This window comes from Nicotiana tabacum, chromosome 13, assembly GCF_000715075.1.
Source record: "Nicotiana tabacum cultivar K326 chromosome 13, ASM71507v2, whole genome shotgun sequence".
Lineage (NCBI taxonomy): Eukaryota > Viridiplantae > Streptophyta > Magnoliopsida > Solanales > Solanaceae > Nicotiana > Nicotiana tabacum.
This window is the reverse complement of record NC_134092.1, coordinates 28310227-28334665: the sequence shown is the minus strand read 5'-3', so window position 1 is coordinate 28334665 and position 24439 is coordinate 28310227.

Genomic DNA, 24439 nt, shown 5'->3' with positions numbered 1-24439 from the left:
TTTTAGAGTTTAAGGCTGCCTCTAACTTGGTCAATCTCTCAACAGAGGCAGCCTCGCGATCGGATGCAACAAGAACGGCACTATGGACTTCAGCCCATTTGGCCTTGGCCTCTTCAAATTGAACCCTAAGCGGGACAATCTCTTGGCTAAGGGTTCCACTTCTTGCTCGCTTTGTTGCAAACAAGACTCCAACACAATGGCCTCAGCAGCTTTGGCTTCCAATTCTAAGAGGCGAGCAGTAGTTTAGTCCCTCTCAGCCAAAAGTTGATCCCGTCCGGAGGTAAGTTCTTCTTTTTCCCGAATCAACCTCTAGAGGTCCTCAGAAGCAAGGAAGTTGGCCTGCAAAACAAGAAAGGCGAACTCAGGATATTTATTCAATCAAAGACATGAGAAATGACAAAGGACATGAAGAATGTACAGATGCGGTGTTGTGCATGGCATTGTTCAACAAGCACTCTCCTGAGAGAGCTTGTATCTTTTCCAAATCTTTTACTGAAGCCAAAGGCTTCAGATAGTTAGCAAGTTCTATCGGCCGGGACATCAAATTGCATCCGGTGGAGACTGAGAGAGTAACGCTCCTCCTTTGCGGATCTTCTGAGGGGGCAGCATAATATTGCCCCAAATTCCCATGAACTGGGGACTGGGGGAGAGGAACATCTTCGTCTCGGACAGATGCGGCCGGTGGAGATGATGTAACAGCTGGTGGTGGAAGAGTTGGTGAAGAAAAAGGTGAAGCTCATGGTGTTGAAGAGTGAGAAGCAGTTGCGAGAAATGCAGTACTAGTTGTTGGTTACTTGTCAACCGAAGACGGCAGGGACCCAGTACTCAGCCCCACCATACCGGGCGCAATGACCGGGATCCGAAAATAGGAGTTGGCATTTTCCACCATTTCAAACTCCCCCCAAAGCGTCGAGGCATCGTCCTCAGTTGGTGTAACTAACTCAACAGATTGAGCAATCTGTTGAGTTAAGGAAGGTCGTCGTCTTTTATGTAGAGAAGCTCCCTCCTCGCTAGCTTCTTCATCATCGACAATCATCACGGTATCAATGGCCGGCCCGGTAGAGGGCTCATCACCATGACTCCCGGAGGTGACTCGGGGGCAGCATTCTTTGCCCTCTTATTCTTTCCCCCGGCCGCGGAGGAATGCCTTCTTCTTGGTTGCTTGTTCTCCGACCGGGGACTCCGAGAAGAAGCACTCACACCAAAAGCAGGCCCGGAGACACCTGTCATTGAAAAAGCTTTTTGCAGCAGCCTCGCCGCATCACCAGGATCAGCCAAAACTTCCTCCTCGGAGACGACAACTGAGCCCTGGGGTAGACCTACATTTAGCAGGAGAGAAGAATCAGACAAACTTTCTCATAAGAAAGGACAATGACAAGATGAGTTCAATTTACCATGATTTTTGGCCTTCCACCCGTATTTCAGGGACAGCTCTTTCCACTACAAGCCCTCAACCCTAGGGGGAACTCACCGAGCCACTGAGATAGGAAAAGGAAGAAAAGTCAGCAATGATGAAGAACGGTCTCCAACAGAAGAAGAAGCGAATGATATACTTACGAGTACAGTTCCACAATTTTGGGAAAGATGGAGCCGGGGCTGGGATGATGTCGCCGGTAGCAACTAAAATGAACCATTTCATCCACTCACAGTCGTTATCGCCATCCATGCTGGATAGTAATGCATGGTGACCCCATTTGCTGAAATTAATCATCCCCCACGGAAGATCTTGGGGGAATAAAGGTTCATCATATGAGCTAGGGATAGCTCCTCCCTCGTTCTTGACACAGTCGCCGAAGGAAAGCAATCGTCCTCCACACAGAGGGACTCACCTGTGCCAAACATACCTGGTAGTGGAGGAAGAACAGCATAATGACAAAGTCAAGCTCTCTACTTAGAGAGAACGTCCACAAAGTGAAGCGATACGTATAGAACGTCCCAAAAATGAATGACCACCACCTGGTAGCATTTAATGGAGAATATTCTACAGCATTTAGTACACTGCCCATTATAAAGAATTTATCATTCATGTCCGCCGTTATACCTTCTTCAATGGCCCCCATAATTGACATTAAAGAAGGGCATGATCCTAGGACCTTGTTCCCTAGGTGCAGCTATAAATAGTGAGCTCTACTACCATTGTAAAGGACACGAATTTTCTGACAAACTTATGCTATAATCTATCAAAGTTTTATATAATTTTATCTTCTTGCTTTTTACCTCATTGTTGTCGTATCCAGAAGCCCTGCTCCAGGAACTACTATTTCTACTATTTCGTTTTCATCTCAAGGCTAAGTATTGTATATCCGTTCAATTCTATTATTATTTCAGGACCAAATTAATTCACTTGTCTAGAAACCACGTATAAATTCAATAACTCTACCGTTTTACGGGTAAACGCTGTACTACCTAATTTTTGTATTATTAGAACTCAAATCTGAGATCTTTAATTAAGAACGAGAGCACTTCATCCATGTCGTACCTATATATCAGAATTTTTTCATTCTTAGACAAATACAAGACCTTAATTAAGGATGGAGGGAGTTTGTCTATCGTGTAATATCTTTTGACATTAACATACAGACTTAGATATATTGTACCTTTGTCGTTGTCATCCTCATCATATAAAAGTAATTGAGAAAGGTGAAAGACTAACTTGTCAATATCAATTTCACTTAATAAGAGTTCTTCGAAAAAATGTCAAAGTTTCATGTCATGCATACTGTCATGGGCAGCTTTCCAACCATTCCCCATGACCCCTTGGACGTGCCCCATGGCGTCCTGGCCAGCTTCCCAACGCCTGTCGCCATGGTCGGCCTCGTGGTCTTGGCAGCTCCAAGTGACAAGCGTGCATGCGCCTCTGTCGCCCCACCGATAGCCATCGCCAGCACCCAGCCACAGGCAGATGCCAATAGCGTCGCGCGCACAGACCCTGATGCTAAAGACAAAGTTACTCCCAACGGACTTGTTTCTGCTTTGTAGAAGACTAAGTCCTTTTCATTGTAAATATAGAGTAGTTTTACTGCATTTTCTTTAAGTGTGATTTTTCAGCTTTCATAGGTCTAGTCATGTAACTTTGGTTTATTTTTTTAAGCATTATTATGGGGGACCAAGCAATCAAACTTTCAAGCAAGCAAATAATTCTCTGTACGGGTGTCTCTCCCCCCGACACCGTGTTGTTTTTCTGTATCTTTCATTCAATGCAATCAAGCTTTCTTTCATTCTCAATTCTCTTTTCTGCTCTCTCTTTCAATTGATCACAACATTGATTTTCTCGTACGACACTGACAATCTAGTTTAGCGTACGGAGGGGACCTGAGTTGGCGGACAACAATCGCACTGACATCGGTTGCTTAGCCTTACGTCGCCCTTCTAAGGAACTTCAGGAAGGCGCCGTGTAACAGTTGGTATCAGAGCCTAGGCTCGACATCGCACGAGGGATTACATTGCAATTACCACCATTTCTGACCATGGTGAATTATGGGGATCGCATCGTGACCCTTGAGGGAACGGTTGATGCATTACGGCCCATCGTGGAAATGATGCCTGACCTAAAGACCAGCTTAGTGCAAAGGTTGGACGACCTGGATCGCAGGCTGATCCAGGCCGAAGTTGACATACAAAACATCAGTCGCGACTCTGAAGGAGACCGGCAAACGGCAGCCACAGAGGCAGCCGAAATTTTTGGTAAATTTGAGGTCCTCCAATAGGAGCGCGCTGAGGATTTAGCCAACAGGGCACAAGAGGTAGGCAAGGTGACTGCCATGCAACAAACTATAGACAACTTGACAGGCTAGATCAACGTTGTCAATGCTGCTTTACAAGGCCTGCTTCGAGGAGATAGAAACCAAATCGGGGGTATTGTGAACCTCGCCCTTGTGGTCCAAAAACTGAAAATTCCTGACCCAAAGCCATACAGTGGAGCTCGGAATGCCAAAGAAGTGGAAAACTTCATATTCGACATCGAACAATATTTCGATGTCGTGGGGGGCCTAGAAGAAGCTAAGAAGGTAGCAAATGCTGCCATGTATCTTCAGGGTGATGCCAAACTCTGGTGGTGCATGAAATACGAAGCCATCAAGGCTAGTGAAGATGCCCTCGAGACATGGGCAGAACTGAAGGTAGCCATACGCCTATAGTTCTTCCCCAAAAATGTTGAGTACAATGCTAGGAGAAAGCTACGGGAGCTCCACCAGACCAAATCAGTGCGAGATTACGTGCAGAAATTCTCTGCTCTCATGCTGAACATCCGCGACATGGGGGACAAAGACAAACTCTTCACCTTCCTGGAAGGGTTGAAACCTTATGCCCGCATGGAGTTGCAAAGACAAAGGGTAGATACGTTACCTAAGGCAGTCCAAGCAGCAGAGTGCCTTGGGGATTATCAAGTAGAAGCCCGAAAGGACAAGCCTCAACAGCCTGTCCGAGGAGGATATAAAGGAGGCCATCCGAACACTGGTGGCCCTAGCAGAAGTGAAGGAGACTGGAGTGCAACCAAATCTAAGGCTCCCTCCTCAAGCAGTACTAGCGCTGCATCTAACAACAATGATCGGGGGAGTAAACCCCCCTCAGGATGCCGTCATTACGGCGGACCACATTGAAATAATGAATGCTCACATGCACAGATGAACGCCCATCAAGCTTTTAAGGATGGGACGGATGACGATGCCGATGATACGGACCAGACCGAACCAGTTGGTGCATTCAATGCCATTGTTAGCTCTATTTTTGACCCCCTAGTGGGAACCAGTGCTGGTATCCGTAAGAAGAAGGACCCCTGTCCAATTGCCAAGAAAGGGAAAAAGAAGGCGAACGAGAGGACTCCTCCTCATCAAGAGAGGACCTTAATGTTCATTGACATGAAGGTAAATGGCAAACCCATTCGGGCGACGATAGACACGGGTACTACCCATAACTACTTAGCCTCGACTCAGGTGGAGCGCATTGGCCTAGTTGTAGGAAAGGGCAAAGGTCGTGTCAAGGCTATCAACTCACCACCTTAGCCAGTGGGTGGAATAGCCAAAGAAGTACCGGTGAAACTTGGCCCTTATGAAGGAAAGTTCAACCTGCGCGTGGTGATCATAGATGACTTCGAGTTGATAGTGGGGTTAGAATTCCTGAGACGGACCAATACCATGCCCGCACCGTATGCAGACTTGCTACTGATGATGGGAGAAAATGGAGCTAAGCCCTGCATTATTCCGTGCATTCCCATGAAGATGGCCGTCGAGAACATCTCGGCCTTGCAGTTGAAGAAGGGGTAAAAATACATGAACCCACGTTCCTGGCTACCCTCTACATGGAAGATATAGAACGCTCCTCGGGTCCTATTCCTGCACCCGTGAAGGGTTGCTTCTGGAATTTGAAGACATCATGCCACAAGACATGCCAAAGCATCTTCTGCCTAGGCGAACTGTGGACCATGAGATTGAATTAGTGCCTGGTGCGAAGCCACCTGCCCGGGCGCCATACAGAATGTCACAACCCGAACTCACCGAGCTTCGGAGACAATTGACGGAAATGCTAGACACAGGGATCATCGTGCCCTCCAAGTCCCCATACGTGTCCCCTGTGCTATTCTACAAGAAATATGATGGTAGTTTATGACTCTGCATGGATTACCGGGCTCTAAACAAAATTACCATGAAAAACAAGTACCCTATTCCGCTAATGGCAGACTTGTTTGATAGACTTGGTGGTGCGACGGTATTCACCAAAATAGATATGAGGACAGGTTATTGGCAAGCTCGGATTGTAGAGGGTGATGAGCACAAGACGATCTGTGTGACAAGATATGGTTCGTACGACTTCCTGGTTATGCCTTTTGGCTTGACTAACGCGCCAGCCACATTTTGCACCTTGATAAACCAAGTCTTCAGAGAATACATTGATGAATTCGTCGTGGTTTATTTGGATGACATTGTGGTGTATAGCCAGACACTGGAAGAACACCTGGAGTATTTGCGAAAGGTCCTAGCCCGATTGCGGGAGCACAAATTAGATGCGAAGCTATCCAAGTGCTCCTTTTCTCAGAAACAAATTGACTTCCTCGGATATGTCATCGAGTAAGGGCGGATCAAGATGGACTAGCAAAAGATTCAGGCCATCACAGAATGGCCGCCTCCTAAGGATATCCATGCCTTGAGGTCGTTCCTTGGCCTATGCAACTTCTATCAGCGTTTTGTGAAAAGTTACTCCCTCATTGCAGTGCCGCTGACAGAACTTCTCAAGAAGGTCACACCGTGGGATTAGGGCCCCAAGCGGGTAGAGACCTTCGACGCATTGAAAATGGCTTTGTCTAGTAGCCCAGTCTTGGCCCTCTGTGACTTGGTCAAGCCATTCGAAGTGCAAACGGATGCCTCCAACTATGCACTTGGTGGAGTATTACTACAAGAAGGGCATCTCGTAGCGTATGAGAGCCGAAAACTGAAGGATGGTAGAGCGGCGCTATGCCGCCCATGAGAAAGAATTATTGGCTGTCGTTCATTGCTTACGCCTTTGAAGGCATTATCTACTGGGAGCCCCATTCGTGGTCAAGATAGACAACACAGCTGTTAGCCATTTCATGACCCAGCCAAAGCTGAATGGTCGACAGGCTAGGTGGCAGGAACTCCTAGCGGAATTTCACTTCAACCTGGAGTACCGAAGTAGGAAGACCAATCATGTTGCTGATGCACTCAGTCGGAGAGCTGATCTAGCATCGGTGTGTGTACTCGCCACCCTAAAGGGAAGAGAAGTAACCACCACCATAAAAGGTCAGATACAGGATCTACTTTTCAAGGATCGTGCTGCATAGTATTTGGTTGATTTGGTAGGACAGGGCAAGACTCACCAGTTCTACACCGAAGATGGTTTCCTGAAAGTGAAAGGGAACCGACTTTATGTTCCTAAAGGAGGAGATCTATGAAGGGCTCTTCTGGCAGAATGACACGATACTTTGTGGGTCGGTCATCCCGGTGAGGAACGCACCATGACATTGCTTCGGCGTGCATATTATTGTCCTCAAATGGTCGATGACGTCGCTCAGTATGTGAAGACTTGTCTAGTATGCTAGAAGGATAAGTCAGACCGCTTGACGCAAGCAGGGCTCTTGGAACCACTAGCTGTCCCAAAAAGACCTTGGGAAAGTGGTTCCCTGGACTTCATCACCGGATTGCCCAGGGTCGGAGATCTCACAACTATCTTGGTTGTGGTGGATCGGTTTTCCAAGTATGCTACCTTTATAGCAGCCCCACAATATATATCAGCAGAAGATACAACTCGACTATTCTTCTCTCATGTCGTCAAATATTGGGGCCTACCTAAAGATATTGTTAGTGATCGTGGCTCATGCTTCACTAGCAATTTTTGGACCCAACTCTTTAAGTGTCTCGGGTCAAAATTGAGTCATAGCTCAAGTTTTCATCCGCAATTTGATGGCCAGACGGAGCGATTCAATGGCATGCTAGAGGAATATCTCTAGCACTTTGTGACCGGATCGCAGAAGAACTGGGTGAAGTTTCTGGATGCTGCTCAACTATGTTTCAATTCACAAAAGAGCTCAAGTACCAACAAAAGTGCTTTTGAAATTGTTACCGGACAGCAACCGCTACTCCCATACACAGTAAACACACCAAACATGTCAAAATCTCCTTGGGTTGCTAGCTTCTCAAAAGAATGGAAGCAAAATTTGGAGATAGTGCAGAGCTATCTTGTCAAAGCCCAAAAGCGGATGAAGAGGCATGCTGATCAGAATCGCCGCTTTGTTGAATACCAAGTGGGAGACAAAGTGATAGTCAAAATCCCAAAGCGGTACTTGTTTGCAGGGGTCCATGACCCTCGCCTATTGCAAAAATATATTGGACCCTTGTCTATTGAAAGGCGTATTGGGAAAGTTGTATACCGGGTGGATACCCCAGCTTGGTGAAAAATCCATCCTGTTTTCCATGTCAGTCTCCTTAAACCCTTTCGGGAAGATATGGAGGATCCTTCATGAAGCCAACTCACAATACAAAGTATTTGAGGTCCCAATTCAACCGGGAAAAGGCGTGCTGAAGCTATTCTTGATGATCGAGTGATTCACGCCTCAAGAAAAGATCACCAGGAGTTCTTGGTGAAATGGCAGGGATATGATGCAGAGGAGAATACTTGGGAGAGGGGAACAAACCTCAAAGCCTATAAGAGTCTGATTGATGATTACCTTGCAAGGAAGGCGTCGAGGACGTCGCAAACTCAGGTGGGGGAGAATGTCATGGGCGGCTTTCCAACCATGCCCCATGACCCCTTGGATGTGCCCCGTGGCATCCTGGCCAGCTTCCCAATGCCCGTCGTCACAGTCGGCCCCGTGGTCTCGGCAGCTCCAAGTGACAAGCGCGCATGTGCCTCTGTCGTCCCACCGATAGCCATCGCTAGCGCCCAGCCACAGGCAGATGCCAACAGCGCCGCACGTGCAGACAATGCCGCGCATGCAGACCCTGATGCTAAAAAAAAAGTTGCTGCCAACGGACTTGTTTCTGCTTTGTAGAAGACTAAGTCCTTTTCATTGTAAATATAGAGTAGTTTTACTGTATTTTCTTTAAGTGTGATTTTTCAGCTTTCATAGGTCTAGTCATGTAATTTTGGTTTATTTTTTTTAAGCATTATAAAGGGGGACCAAGCAATCAAACTTTCAAGCAAGCAAACAATTCTCTGTACTAGTGTCTCTCCCCCCCGACACCGTGTTGTTTTTCGACACCGTGTTATTTTTCTGTAATAGCTTTCATTCAATACAATCAAGCTTTTTTTCATTCTCAATTCTCTTTTCTGCTCTCTCTTTCAATTGATCACGACATTGGTTTTCCCGTACGGCACTGACAATCTAGTCTAGCGTACGGAGGGGACCTCAGTTGGCAGACAGCAATCGCACTGACATCAGTTGCTTAGCCTTACGTCGCCCTTCCAAGGAACTTCAGGAAGGCGCCGTGTAACAGTACTTATGTGTGGTTAACAAGCCAAAAAATATTATTTAAATATTTTTAAAAAAAAGTCAAATGGCAGTAGCTCACTAAGTAAGCTCCTTCCCTTCTTATAATTGAGGTAGAGAGTTCAATCAATTGTGTACTATTCCCTTTTCTTTTTTCTTATTCTCGAGAGTCAATTTGACTAATATGTAACTAAATATTATAACTAAATTGGGACGAGGGAGTATAAAGGACGAGGAAAAAAGAGGAGAATGGGTAAAACTGTAATATTCCTCGATTATGTAAATAAATGTCGAGGATTCAATACGAAAAACAAAACTAAAATTTATATATCATTAGTGTTGAAAAAGGGAACTTAAAAGATATATTATACTTTATTAATTTTTGTTAAATAATATAAGCCGCACTTATGGATTAAAATATGAAATTCCCCGATGACAACGGCCTAAAGTTTGAATACAATGACGTGGATCTCTTTTTTCCTTCTTATGTTTGCAAATTTTCTAATCTAATGTGCTTTGAAAATAACACATTAATTGAAATACATTTTTATACGGAAAAAATGTGTTGGGTATCATTGAATATTTATGTACTTTTAAAAAAGGAAAATTCTTTACACGTGCCATTTATTTATTTCAGTCAATAATTACAATTTCAACTTGTTAACTACTATAATAAGCACAATAAGTGGAAAATTCCAGTCAAGAATTCAGCTATAGAAAATAGAAGTTTTTAAGCAATTAATTCCCTGTTCTACTGGGAAAATTACAATTATGTAGACCACACACAGACAAGCACAACCTATTGCTACAATATTTCTACTGAAAGTGGGAAAAAAAGAAAGATCATTTTAAAGTTTAAATCGGATCTATATTTTTTGAAAATGTTTTAGTTCAAGTTGCGAATAAACATTTATGTTAATTCACTAGTTAATTTAATACATTTCCGTTTTTTCCCTAATTATAACTTAATTTAACGGAACCTCATTGGTGTGAACTTTGTTCACATTGCCAATTTCAAGTTTGAACCGAAAAGGAGGGTTGCGATATCTGAACTTGTCCCGATAAATGAGTTTTCTACTCAATCTTTACGGGTATTCCAGTACCACCTTATATTTATGAGGACTGATTTTTTGTGCACCCTTGTAAGCCATCTTCTAGTAATTCTATGTTGTGTAGCATACACGCGCCATCTGGTGATGCCACGTATTTAAATGAAGACTTAAGAGAATATTATTAGTTTGACTATAATTAATTATTTTAACCGATTTTTACGTTTAAAAACGACATCGTTTGTAGTCAAATATTTGCCCAAATCTATTTTTCTTATCAGTTCATTTCATTCACCCCGTAAAAATTTTTCAAGTCGACGAAAAAGGCCTAATCTTAAATCCGTCTGAAATTCATTTTTCACGACTAAAATTGAAGGGATAAGATGAATGTTTCTTTGATTAAACCTAGTTAGAACCTCAAGTGCAGCATCAGTGCATAAATCTACGCGTATCCAGTATGCATCTAGCCTAACCTCGGAGAAGTAGGGACGAGGGGTCGACATCGACACTTACTAGGGGTTCAATAAAGCAATATGATGAATCATAAGCAGATATGAAGCACAACAATAATAATGGGGTAAAGATGTAAGTTACATAATGTAAAAAAAATTCTTTTAAAGATATAGATTTCTCAGTCTCGTATTATATCATAACAGCTCGGATGTATCAAGTGCCAGTATCAAACGGATAAGGAAATACCATATAAATGTCGGGCATCAGTGGAAGGATAATCTTGTGAATATTGGGACTGCTAGTGATATAACGCACGATTATGCCGAGGTCGTACGACCCGATCCAGAATAATGTGTACATCGCCGAGGGTCGACTGGCACGAACCATAGACGCATCAATTATATTGCCGAGGCGTTCGGCCCGCTCCATAAGAAAGGAAGAAACTTATCGAATTACGAGTCATGTGCTTACGTCACAAATACAAGTGCATAATAGTGAATATACTCCTTTTACGTTTATCAAATATCTTGGCAACAACTCAAGGTGATACAGCTCGGCCTAATATATATATATATATATATATATATATATATATATATATATATATATATATATATATATATATATATATGTATGTATGTTTCTAAATCAATTCGATTATAATTTTAATTAATTAAGCTAGCAAAAATGAGTCCAAATAATTTAAATATTACATGATAAAGTCTTAAGTCTACCCGGACATAAACATGCTTTAGCTCCGTACGGACTCTCGTCACCTCGTGCGTACGGAGCACCCAAAACTAATAGCACATAACAATTACATTACCTAGGGGGTAGTTTCCCCCTCACAAGATTAGACAGGAGACTTACCTCGCTCTGAAGTTCCATAACCGGCTCCCTCGCCTCTCTAACATCTCAAACCAATGCCCATCGATCCGAAACTAGTTAAACAATGTGCAAATCAATCAAAATATACTCTAATGTGTATAATTTAATAATTTATAATGATTCTTAACTCCGCTCGAAGAGTCAACAAAGTCAACCCTCGGGCCCACGTGCACGAAATTTCGAAAATTCTTGAAGATTATTATTACCCATAACACCACGAACTCAAATATATAATTTATTCTTAATTCCGCGTCCAAACTCATAGTAAGAATCCAAAAATACCAAATTCTAAGTTTTCTACTAAAATCTCACAATTTCTACTAATTTCCATGTTTAAATCCATATATAAGCCATGTATTTAACTCACAATGTGTAGAAATCTCTCACCTCAAGATTGATGATGAAAATGGCTCCTCCAAATCGCCCAAGCAAGAGAGGAATGAGTTAAATGAGCAAAAATCCCGATTTAAAACAATTCTGCCCAGGTCCTTCTTCTTCGCGATCGCGAAAAATGCTTTGCGAACGCGAAGCACAAATTCAAGTTGCCAAAAATTAACCCATCGCAAACGCAGAAATCCCAGCGCGAACGCGATGCACAAGGAGTCAACTCTTCACGATCGCAACTTTTTCACACGATCGCGATGAACAAACGGGTAGTATCAAGACACCCTCCCTTCCTTCTTCGCGAACGCGGTACAACCCTCGCGTTCGCATAGTACAACAGACCATAGCATTGCGATCGCAGGCCTAATCTCGCGACCACATAGAACAATTTCACCAGTCGCCCCAAATAACTTTTCACGATCGCGGACTTCCACTCGCAATCGCGAACTTTCACTCGCAATCGCGTACAAGGAAACCAGCAACAGTAATATCAACAACTTCAACAGATTCCCCAAGTCGAATTTCAATCCATTCATCCACAATCCACCCGAGACCCTCGAGACCTCAACCAAACATACCAACAAGTTCTAAAACATGATACGAACTCGGTCGAAGCCTCAAATCACATCAAATAACACTAAAATCACGAATCGATGATCGAAACCTTTCTTTAAACTTTCAAACTTATAAACTTCGACGAACGCGTCCGATTCATACTTAAACATTCCGGAATGACGCCAAACTTTATGCACAAGTCACAAATCACGATTCGAACCTATTCCAAGGCTCGGAACCCCAAATGGACATCGATAACACCAAAGTCCACTTCAAATAAAACTTAAGAGATTCTTAAACTTTCGAAATGCCAACTTTCCATAATAAGCGTCGAAATGCTCCCGGGCCATCCAATACTCAACCCGAACACACGCCCAAGTCTGAAATCATCATACGAACCTATTGGAACCTTCAAATCTCGATTCCGAGGTTGTTTACTCAAAAGTCAAACCTTAGTCAACTCTTCCAACTTAAAACTTTCGAATTTAGAATTTTCCATCTGAATCAACCCCGAACTTCCCGAAATTCAATTCCGATCACACGTACAAGTCATCACACGTGAAGTGAAGCTACTCAAGGCCTCAAACCATCGAACGGCATACTAGGGCTTAAAACGACTGGTCAGGTTTACATTCTCCCCCACTTAAACATACGTTCGTCCTCGAAAGTGCCAAGAACCATTTCGGAGTTATCCAAAATTATTGTTTAACACCTTGTGCACCTGCTTGTGCCACCACAACCCGTGTGAGCACATTTTCTCGAGTCGTACTGAAGATCCTCCCTTTTCCCTTAGCCAACAAGCCTTAGAACCAAATTCCAACAACCGGAGTTTTCCACGAGACTTGATTCTAACATACGAACACCGCATCGATCACTACACGCTGTACCAAAACATGATCTTACACCTATGCTGAAATCACACCATGCACCACATAAGTTGTTCGCCCATAATAACATCCCCCGACCACAATAGCTGCAATTTCACGAATCTGATGCCTATAATACGCCTAATAACACATGTAAACCATGTTTTAACTCTCGCAATACTGTCACGATGAAAGAGATGTGTAGAAACTCATAACCACCTAACCAAATCAATAAATCATGGAGCCCCTTCACCTGACAAAAACCATTACCTTATTCTGAACTGAATAACGATATTTTCTCTCTAATATACCCTACATAAATCTGATCGCACTGATATCAGGTCCAATAACCTCGCCTCACCCAATACAAGCTGCTCGGGCAATAAGCCACCTCAAACACCGTCTAAAAGCTCATACGGCGCCATCAAAGCGCCAACAAGCTACAACTCGAATATGACCCGTAAGGAAGAACGAACTCTGGCAAAGAACCATCCAGCCCGCGTAACGAATAAAATGGCCAACCGATGTTATGGCTTTATCTCATTTATAAGAAACAAAGCACACAAAAAAAAGTATAAGGAACCATACTTGACATCTTACTGTTGCGGCGTGTAACTCGATCCAACTATAACACTGTTAAGACGTGCAACCCGATCCAAATATGTCATTGTTGCGGCATGCAACCCGATTCAAATATGACACCGTTGTGGCGCGCAACCCGATCCACACAACATACCCGTGGTGGCGTGCCACCCGATCCAAACAATATACCCGTGGAGATATGCCACCCGATCTATGCATAACAATTAATAAGGAAACACACATCAAGCCGAAATGCTTATACTTACGAAATGCCCGAATATCGACCACAAGCACGCCAAGTGCATAATACAACCTTGGGGAGATGGATAGAACCATACGTTACAAAATCCAAGCACGACTAAGTTGCAATAACGACAAGCTACACAGGACCACAACACACGTGCGAACAACCAAGCCGTCTCACCATATGGCATAATAGAGTATTACATAGAATATCTTACGTTAGGAATAACATCCAATGCTTGAAGAATCCTCCATAAGCAACGATATACTGAACGAACACATCCGACCTGATGTAGAGCACACACTCATATTTGACCCACCGACGGATTTCAAGCTGATTCCGATAATCCCATACTGTCCAACAACCTTTCAAAGATCCACAATGACTCTATTCATGACACATACGTGCAGCCGTCCAATCCGGAACACACCCCCACAGTCCAAAACCAAAGGAATAGAGTACCTTCCAGGCATAAACTCTCACATTAGCGATAGTACCACAATCTCCGTACTTGGTTGCAATCTTTAACGATCAAGTGGCTAACATGTCACACTTATACATATCCCCTCCTCCCCCCCCCCCGCCCGCGTGGGATACTCTCTCACGACATTCCGCACCATATAGCAAAGTCTGCACCTCCATACCATCAACCGTACAAATTCGGTAAAGCAAATCAAGAATCCGCAAACCAATACACAAAGCTTCTTACACAGGACACCGTTCTCAGGTGACACTAAGATAATGCCAGCTTACTTTGAACTCTTGAATCCTTTCCCCCGCTCCTCTGAGCTTGGGACATTCCTATTAAAACTTAACCGTAACCTTGATCCTCAACTTCCTATTTCCATATCGCTCACTGTACCTATCCCGCCGCTACGCGAGAGTACAAGAATTCCATCATAACCCCTGATTTACTAGTAGAATAAATACTTCATTGTTTAGAAACCCTTCACTTAACTCATTCCAGAAGGACAATTGCAACATGCAGCCAAATTCCCAAACCGTAGAAATTGTAACCTCAAGTCGAAATATAGACCGCCATAACTCTTCCGGGATCCTTTTACACATAACAAGGCTATTTGAATCAAATACCTCCCAAATCAATCAACTTATGGTAGTTGTCAAGCCCGCACGTACAACCACAAACCACATGTATAACTTAACACGCCGAAGCAACTGATCATTGCCACAATCATACTGATTCAAACCATTACTAACCGACCCTACTTCTTCCAATTTACACTTGACTTGCATAAGAAATAATAATAGCTCCATTCAAAAATATAACTGAACTTAACAACACTCATCTCGAGTGACCCAATTCACGTGGCCACATCGTCTCAATACCCATGAACTATTTCATACCCTCCTCACGCGCACAATAGCATCTCTAACTAGTACACCCATTCTGAAAGACCTTTCACGAATCCGAAATTGTTTCTCCCATTTCTCCAATACTACCCCGCACACCCGATGTTAACATAGAAAATTCCCCAAGTATTCTTCACACTCTGCTGCAAAATCCCGGTCTTCAGCCACATAACGAACCCAAAAATCCTTAGACACTGCACTTACATCCTTAAACCAATTAGAACAACGGATGAGTCTCACCCACTCTGACCTGGCCCCGAATGTAATCAAACTCCAACGCTCTGTTAGCATATGAACACTCCCAAATAAGCAACCAGATGAATTCTTTTCCCTGTACACCATATCCACAAGAAGCATAAACTCTGAGTCTTCCCAAAACCTGCATATGAATCGATAAGGCGAAATATAGCACCCATTCATCTAGTTCTTTGCTCGAATTACCCCTCATGTTTTCTTTTCTTAGTCATAATTAATCCACTAATGCACTGATAATCAGAAACCGCACAAGCAGGCAACCACGTGACCCAATCGTACACTGTGGACTCCCCCACTTAGCTTTAAGCTACAATCACATAAACCTAGAACCTGCAAAGATTCCTTATTCTCAATTATCATGATCTCGTACCGCTAACCCGCCAAATTTCTCGTAATCTCTTGTTAAACTTTTTATGAGCATTCTGAATTCTCAGCCATAATCGCATATTCGACCTCTTGCTGGGTAGTAAGTAGAACTCTTTGTAGAAACTTCATCCAGAATCATGCAACAGCTAACCTGATCATAGGAGATAGCCCACCTGTGGAATTCCATTTCGACATCTTCCAACGACATTACCCTAGTTATGACTACCACAAAATCAGCAAACCCTCCTGAGCCCATGTTCGTCCACCAGCTGTAAAAGTCTGCTCATTCCCCATTGACATCAACTGAAAGTCCGTTAATATATTCCAAGCTTGAAGCCACATCGCATCTCATAATGATAATCAAGGTTTTACACCCCTCTTCATTCCAAACAAACTCCTTTCTATCATATTCAACCTTTCTCAGCACAGTAGCCACCATTCAAAATAAAAATCCGTAGACCTAGTCACTGTCCACCATAATTCCCAAATAGCTCTAAACTTTTCTCAAGGCATATGGCTATCCTACCATAGCATTCATATGCTACTCTGCCACTCCCACTTCGGTTAAACCATCTCCTTTAAGCAACTTCTCGACCTCTACTTTTCATACTTGACTTGATATCAATTCAATTACCGTGAGACACCTCCCACCATGTCCTTCCTCATTCTTCGCTGTCCAAATGTTGCCTCAAATCAAAACCCATCTTTGTAGCACCTGAACTAATAAATTGCTACCAACTCTAAGCCTCATTGAAGATCATCTTTCTCAAGCCATCGGCATTAGAAACACCGATTCGATTCTGAAACTACTACACACCGCATCTCTGACAACCGCTTCTCAGGCATCATTTCACAACACCCTGCTCCGAAGGCAAATCAAAGAAGACCATAACACCGGTGAACCTTAATGTGTTCAAACAAGGACGACGACACCACATCACAAATGAGAATTCTACCACGCTCGAGAATATCAAGTCTCGTTACTCTTTCAACCAAAGCCTGAACATCCATAGTCTGATTTCCTTTCCTCCGCTGGGATTAAATGCCGAACCTCTAAACCATGCACTGAGAAATCCTCCTTTCGAGTCATTCGCTGCCTCGACACATAAATAAGCACCCTACCATTACACCAACACTGTGCGATAACAATGCATGAACATCATAATAATCTGTGCATACCCTCAAAACCATAGGAAATACAGATACTGGGCTAAAACGATAGAACACCCTTCTACAAGGCGACGATAATAACTCGCTTGAATACGCAGGGAGACGCATCCTGTACCACATCTGCAGCACCATTACAACTTTTCGATGCCCAATTATTATCAAGCACTCCACGTCGCATAAGATTGCGTAGGAAGGAAATTAAGGCATAAGCTTCAATGGAATCAAATTGCACGACGAAGAATCAAGAAGGAAAGTGCTCCTAACAACCCTGTAGCCCCCTGAAGATAAGTATAGATGTCTCCGTACCGATCTGTAAGACTCTACTAGACTCGCTCATGACTGGTGATACCCAAGTGAACCTAGAGCTCTAATACCAAGCTGTCACGACCCAAAATCCACTATAAGCCGTGATGGCGCCCAACGTCACCGTTAGGCAAGCCAACGGTGAAATCTCACATTAATTATTTATTTTATTACTTTCGAATCATGAATTTTATTAAGGAAGGAAATTTATACTTTTAAATCTACGGGAACATACATAAGTAGTAGTTTATAAAAGAAACGAAAGGCGATAATAATATGTTAATCCGTAAGAAACAACTAGCATATCCTAAAACTTGTGTCACAAATGCATGAGCATTTACTAAGGAATACAATAATAATACAACATTTGTCTGGAATGTAAATAAGACAGGATAAAGTAAATAGTACAATGAAGACTCTGTGGGTTGTGATGTGTTGCCAGGAATATAGCTCACCATAAAGTCTCCTCAGCAGTTGCACCTACGCACCAAGATGACCACCAGATGAACCTGTCAGATCCTGCACATTTAGTGCAAAAGTGCAGCATGAGTACGTAAATCAACGTGTACCCAGTAAGTATCTAGCATAACCCCAGAGAAGTAGTGACGAGAGGTCGACATCGACACATACTAGAGGACCAATAAAGGAATATGATGAATCATAAGCAGATATGAAGCACAACAATAATAGTAGGGTAAAGCTGTAAGTTACATAATCTCAAAAAATTCTTTTAAAGATATAGATTTCTCAGTCTCGTATTCTATCTCAACAGCTCGTATGTATCAAGTGCCAGTATCAAACGGATAAGGAAATACCATATAAATGCCGGGTATCAGCGGAAGGATAATCTCGTAAATATTTGTACTGCTAGCGATATAACGCACGATTATGCCGAGGTCGTACGATCCGATTCAGAATAATGTGTACACCACCGAGGGTCGACCCACACGAACCATGGATGCATCTATTATACTGCGGAGGCATTCGGCCCGCTACACAAGAAAAGAAGAAATTTATCGAATTACGAGTCACATGCTTACGTCACAGATACAGGTGCATAATAGTGAATATACCCTTTTTTACGTTTATCAAATATCTTGGCAACAACTCAAGGTGATACAGCTCGGCCTAATATATATATATATATATATATATATATATATATATATATATATATATATATAGTGTGTGTGTGTGTGTGTGTGTGTGTGTGTAAATCAAATCAATTAAAATTTCAATTAATTAAGCTAGCAAAAATGAGTCCAAACAATTCAAATATTACATGATAAAGTCCTAAGTCTACCCGAACATAAACATATTTTAGATACGTACGGACTCTCGTCACCTCGTGCATACGTAGTACCCACAACTAATACCAAATATCAATTACATCACCTAGGGGGTAGTTTCCCCCTCACAAGGTTAGACATGAGACTTTCCTCGCTCTGAAGTCATAACCGGCTCCTCGCCTCTCTAACATCTCAAACCAATGTCAATCGATCCGAAACTAGTCAAACAATATGTAAATCAATCAAAATATACTCCAATACGTATAATTTAATAATTTATAATAATTCTCAACTCCGCTCGAAAAGTCAACAAAGTTAACCCTCGGGCCCACGTGCCTGGATTTTGAAAATTCTTGAAGATTTTCATTACCCATAATACCACGAACTCAAATATATAATTTATTCTTAATTTCATGTCCAATTTCATGGTAAGAATCCCAAAATACTAAATTTTATGTTTTCTACCAAAATCCCATAATTTTTACTAATTTTCATATTCAAATTCATATATAAGCAATGTATTTAACTCACAATGTGTAGAAATATCTTACCTCAAGATTGATGATAAAAATGGCTTCTCCAAATCGCTCCAAAAATCGCCCAAGCAAGAGAGGAATGAGTGAAATGAGCAAAAATCCCGATTTAAAATAAATCTGCCCAAGTCCTTCTTCGCGATCGCAAAGCACAAATTCAAGTTGTCAAAAATTAACCCATCGCGAACGCAGAAAGCCAAGCGCGAACGCGATGCACAGGGAGTCAACTCTTCGCGATCGCACCCCTCTTCATGCGATCGCGATGAACAAACGTGTAGTATCAAGACACCCCTCATTCCTTCTTCGCGAACACGGTACAACCCTCGCGATCGCATAGTACAATTGACCATTGCATTGCGATCGCATGCCTAATCTCGCGACCGCATAGAACAATTTCACCAGCCACCCCAAACAATTCTTCATGATCGCGGACTTCCACTCGCGATCGCGTACAAGGAAACCAACAACAGTCAAGACAACAACTTCACCAGATCCCAAGTCGAATTTTAATTCGTTGACCATCCGAAATCCACCTGAGGCCCCCGGGACCTCAACCAAACGTACCAACAAGTCCCAAAATATCATACGAACGCGCTCGAAGTCTCAAATCACATCAAATAGTACTAAAATCATGAATCGACGATCGAAACCTTTCTTTAAACTTTCAAACTTATAAACTTTGACGAACGCGTCCGATTCATACTTAAACATTCCGGAATGACGCCAAACTTTACGCACAAATCACAAATCACGATCCGAACCTATTTCAAAGCTCGGAACCCCAAAATGGATATCGATAACACCAAAGTCCACTTCAAATCAAATTTAAGAGATTCTTAAACTTTCGAAATGCTAACTTTTTATAATAAGCGTCGAAATCCTCTCGGCCCACCCCGATACTCAACCCGAATACACACCCAAGTCCTAAATCATTATACGAACCTATTAGAACCTTCAAATCCCGATTTCGAGGTCGTTTACTCAAAAGTCAAACCCCAGTCAACTCTTCCAACTTAAAGCTTTCGAATTTAGAATTTTTCATCCGAATCAACTCCGAACTTCCCGAAATTCAATTTCGACTACACATACAAGTCATCACATATGAAGTGAAGCTACTCAAGGCCTCAAACTACCGAACGACGCACTGGGACTCAAAACGGGCGGTCGGACCGTTACACAAACATAAATGTGCATAGAATAAGAGGGATAAAGAAGTTTAAACATATGAAATCCAATTCTTTTCCACATAAAACGACATCAGAGTATCAATTAATCAACTTAGCTCTGTTTTAAATTAGTATGAATCAATTATTCATCATAGTTAGATTATTTAATAGTAATTAATAGTTCTGCCTTAATTCTCCTTTAGTCTTTATATTATACTAGGTTATTATAATTTACGACCAACAAATAAACATAGTTAATATGAGACTAAAGTATAAAGTTACCTCATTTTTGTTTTCTAATGTTGTGGTAGGGAAGATTAGAGTTTAAATCTAGAAAATATAAAAGACGCTAGCTGGATCATTTCTTTTATAATGAGCAGAGTTCTTTTTTATAATCTGTAAATTGGTTCGAATACTACTATTATTAACAAAGAAAACATATATTTACTATGAGTTGCTAAAGTAGGGAAAGGGGGATAACAATTGTACTCATACACCAAATCTATCTACTTACTATGATTAATGATTAATGATTTTGTGATGGCCAATGGTTGGACCAGGGACGGATCTATTAAAGGCCCGAGGGGTGGTACGTCACCCGCAGGCTTCGGCCGAGACTGTATGTTTTGTTTACCCTCAAAATCGGATAACAATTGAATTTGTAAGTGGTTTAAAGGATATGTGGATTAACTTGATACAACGCGATAAATTAGATTGCAATTGAAATAAATAACGATAAATTAACTGCAAACCACATCAATTGGATGATTTCAACTTAGGAAAGCAAGCCACCCTTGAGTTGGATGCACTATTATTGATACAAAGATAACAAAGAAATAAGAATTTTGAGGATAACGGTAATGTATTACTTATGAGTATATATTACAATGTCCTTAATGAATTGTCAAGTCTCCTTTTTATATTAGGAGAGATCTACCTTTTAAGGTATTATTTTATTATTCTATAAAAGGCAAAAGTCCTTGATTTGCTCACCGTTGGTTCCCTTTTTGAGTCGTTCCGTGATTTTTGCCATAATAATTGGTTAATGGCGAGAATTATGGACACCTGTCGGATGAGTTAGCAAAGCTTTCTTCGAGACCGTTAGAAACAGGACCGGTTACGCCTTCGGTAAATTCTAGGGCAAATATGATGGTTTCGATGGCTAATTTTGACAATGCTTTGGGTTTGATCTTAATCACCATGTTTCGATCTTGGCTGATTGTATTGGACGTTAGATCGATCTTCGAACTCGACTTTACCCGATCACAGATATTTCGACCCTGGCCTAATCAGGAAATTTTGGAAGCTCAATTGAATATCGAGCTCGGTTTTACCCGTATACAGATAGTCCCCTCATTTTTTGGAGAATAGATGACGAGAAACGATATGAGCCTAAGATTCTCACTTCGATATATCACGATGTAAGTGACAAAATCATGACGTAACATCCTCTTATTTTTCAAAGAGTAAATGATGAGAAATGATATGAGCTTCCGATTCTTACTTCGATAAATCATGACGGCGACATCATGATGTATGTGATAAGAATAGTTGAAACGTCTCGTCAGTCTAGTTTTCAAGGCATTAAATGTGTGTCAGTTAACGGTCTGCCACTTCAGGATGCGAACCGCCGTTTGAGAAAACTATAAATACCCCTCCATCCATTCATTTAGAACTTTTACATTCAAACTTTTGCTCTTGTGCTTTAAGCAAACTTCATTACACTCATATTCTGGTTTTCTGAAAGCTCACATAAGTTGTCTGCTAATCGCTCCTCCTCTTTTATCAGTACTTTCTTTTCTCCTCAATTTAGAAGCAATGGCAAAGACATCAAAGTCCGTTCCTCAAAAAGAAAACCCTTCTTCCTCGAGACTGTCTGAGAATGTTTTGCTTGTTGTTACTGAGGAACCGGCACCGAAAACCCCTCAAAAGATTTTCGACCCTACGGGGTGCCCAACCAGAGCCGATTTCAAGGTTGAGAAAACCTCCTCGGTAGAAGGTCGGTGCGAGCCGGTCTCGAGATATATATGTTCGGTTACTGACAATGTCCTTGCCAATGCCAAGGAGGATTGCAACTAGGCCGATAAACACGTGGTGATTCCTACGCCCGAGGAATCGATCACCACCCATGTGGAGGTTTTTTTTAAGTATTTACACTTACTCTTTCTCGCTGGGTCATTTAGATCCAGTTATTATAGCCTTCTGCAAATGGTATGAGGTGACTCTCATGCAGATTCATCCTTTGTTTTGGAGGATTGTAATTCTTCTTCGCTTCTTCATAAGCAAATTCGAGGGGTATCCTTTCACGATCGACCACCTTATGCATGTGTATAGTCCTCGACTCTATCGAGGGGGGTTAATCAAGCTTGCATGTCGGGCCAGTAAGGCCCCATTCTCGAGAATCGACGAGGATCAGGACCGAGGCTGGTTGGGCTGATTCGTTTGAGTGAAGACCTCGGATTTAATCCCGGCCGAGGATACACCATTTCCTGAGAAATGGAACATGAAATGTAAGTATAACTTCACCTTTAAGATTTCTTTTATCGCTTTTCCTTTTCTTCCCTTCTTATCAATATTTTGTGATGGTGCAACTACTGTTTGGATGCCTAATGCAGTTTCTCGACTCAAGGAGTGGGTCGAGGGTATCACAATACAGAGATCTTACTTCGAGCGCTCATGGCGTGAGATTTCGAAGGGCCGATGGGAGGCCCGTTCTCATAGTGAGATTTTTTCTTTAAGTTACATTCGACCTTACTTTCATGTCGTCGATTCCTAACTTGTTTTACTTTCCTTTTGCAGGTTTACCGAAAGATGTTGAAATGAGGCCTCCGTCCGATGATGATGACATATTCACCGAGCCCTTTGCTCTGACGTAGGATAAAGAGAAGAAAAGAAGAAAAGCTTTGAGTTCCCCGAGCTTGGAGCAGAAGAAACCGAAGAGGCGGCTGGTGCGCATATTCAAAGAAAGTACCAGCGCCCGAGAACTCCCATCGGACTCACTCTAACGGTTGAGAGATGAGTTCAAAGAAGAAGAAGAAAACTCTGAATTGGTGAGCCGCGTGAGAAGCGACACCAAACTGCCTTGAACCAGGGGGCTGATGAAGAGGCAGTGGCCAAGGCCTCCGAAATAGGGAGGGTCGAAGCCGTTTTGTTTCGAGCCGGTGAGGTCGATAAAGAGATCTTGGCCAGTATTCCTTGGGCAGAAGACAATGTATCGAAGGACGCACTTGGGGTGATAGATCTCTCCGAGTCACCCTCGTTTAATGATTCTATGATAAACAAGGCTCAGATGCTGAAAGGTCACCTCAGCGAGGGGCCCCAAGGAGCTGCAGATTCTTTTAACAACTTCTTCGATGGCTTGGATTCTATCGCATCGGAGGACGTCACCGGGTTGGGTGACTTTCCGATACCAAAGAAGATATCGTCTTCGGGAGCTGGCGGGTCTTCTTTAAGTCCGAAATTAGTAAACGGATTCCCAGCTCCGAGTACAGATCCTACCCGAAAGCGGTCAATCATTATGTCCATTCCGGAGGATGCCCAAGTTCTCTCCGCCCCCGTGGGGATTGCCAGTTATCTTTGATGCCTGGTGACCGAAGAGGATCAAGCCAAGATGAACGAGTTGGAAATGCCCTGCCTGTTCAACGAAGCTCAACATGCATTAAATCGGGTAACTTAAATTAAGTCGTAAATAATCATAACATTTTCCTTTGTGCTTGCAGGTCTCGATGCTTCATCACGAGATATTTCTCCGATACCGGGAGGAGTTAAAATATCATGAGGTCGAGACTCAGGAGCTTATTAAGAATATGGATACTTACAAGCTCCTTAGTGAGAAACTCCAGGCTGAGCTAGAAGCGGCTCGGAAAGGGCATGCCGACCTGGTCGAGTAGGTAAGAAAAGTTTTTGAAGTTAGTGACAATGAGTCAGACTCAATGTCTAACGATCTGAACCCACAGGCTCAAAATAAACTTCACCAGATCGAGCAACTCTAGGTGGAGGTGGATACGGTCAAAGCTTAGGTCGAAGA